The sequence below is a fragment of the Lathyrus oleraceus genome, chromosome 6 (genome assembly GCF_024323335.1).
Source record: "Lathyrus oleraceus cultivar Zhongwan6 chromosome 6, CAAS_Psat_ZW6_1.0, whole genome shotgun sequence".
Lineage (NCBI taxonomy): Eukaryota > Viridiplantae > Streptophyta > Magnoliopsida > Fabales > Fabaceae > Lathyrus > Lathyrus oleraceus.
Window position 1 is genome coordinate 175091996 of NC_066584.1, and position 1324 is coordinate 175093319.

Sequence of the window (1324 nt, forward strand, 5' to 3'; positions counted from 1 at the left end):
CAAGTGTTTGATAAAATTAACCTCGCATAAGTCCATAAATATTTTACTTGTTCTCTTATTATGTTAACTCATCATTAGTGGTAACTATATCAAGTATTGGAGTAATTAATCGATTGGTTAAGATAGTAGTTGATTATCTCTATCTTAGTTATTCCATTTGGTTTCACGCATATCCGATCTTTCCATTAACGGATCGTTTAGAAGATTGTGGTCTAGGGAGCTTTCGCAACCTTTGAAAACATTTTTAAAAAGCGCTAGATTTTAAATACTGATCTATTTAACCCCCCTTCTAGGTCGGTACTATCGTCTAACAAGTGGTATCATAGCCTGGTTCATCTAGTGCTTCGCATATAACTTTTTAGAAAATGAGTAACGATCCTAAAAGGGCGTACAATAGAGCGCCTATTTTCACTAGTGAAAACTACAGTTATTGGAAAGATTGTATACGTATCCATATCAACTCTATTGATAGGAAGGTATGGAAAGTCATCCAAGATGGTCTTATGTAAATAACCATGACCAATGTGGATGGTGTTGTTATACCTAAACCTGAAGCACAATGGAAAATAAGAAGATGAAAAAAAGTATAGTTAAGATTGGAAAGCTAGAAATATGCTCATCACCGCCTTAGGTGTTGATGAGTATTATAGGGTTTCCCATTATACCAGTGCTAAAGCAATGTGGGACTCATTGCTAATTACCCATGAGGGAACCAATGATGTCAAACTAGCTAGAATCAACACTTTAACTCAAGAATTTAAACTTTTTCATATGAAGGATGGTGAAACCATTACCGATATGCAAAAGAGATTTTCTCATCTAATCAATCGGTTAAATGCTCTTGATAGAACTACCTCTAATGATGTTGCTACTAACAAAATCTTAAGATGCCTTAACAAGGATTGGTAACTAAAGGTCACCGTGATTAAGGAAGCCAATGATCTAAGAACATTGGACATAATAACATTGTTTGGTAAGCTTCAAGAGCATGAGAAAGAGCTCATGAACCTTGAGAAACATGAGAAGAGTCAAAAGGAGGAAAATAAGGATAAAGCTAAGGACACTGAAAGGAAGTCTATCGTTTTAAAGGCTTCAAGATCTAAGTCATCCACCAATGATACGCGTGAGGATGAATCAAGCGATGATGATAAAGATTTGAATGAAGACATGGGGATGTTCTTAAGGAGGTATAATCGATACCTTAGAAAGAATGAAGTTCAACATTCAGATATAAAGCTAGCGGAAATATACTCGAAAGTATCGCATGCTCGAACATACAACAGAGTCACCATCGAACTTTATTTATTCCCGAAGGAAAGGGAAA